We start from the raw sequence: 212 nt of genomic DNA on the forward strand, positions 1-212 counted from the left end.
GCTGCTGTCGCCGTTTAGAGACAGACACACACGCGGCAGAGACACCAGCTGCATCGCAGGCCCAAACACTGCGGGGGCCCCCAAACCCAAAAGGGCCAACTTGCTGAGGAGGGGCCCCTTGAGTGCTGCCCACAAGCTCCCCACGTCTTCCACCTGCAGCAGCAGCAGCAGCAGCAGCAGCAGCAGCAGCAGCAGCAGCAGCAGCAGCAGCA

This window comes from Eimeria tenella, genomic scaffold (assembly GCF_000499545.2).
Source record: "Eimeria tenella Houghton genomic scaffold, Eth_scaff1769, whole genome shotgun sequence".
Taxonomy (NCBI): domain Eukaryota; phylum Apicomplexa; class Conoidasida; order Eucoccidiorida; family Eimeriidae; genus Eimeria; species Eimeria tenella.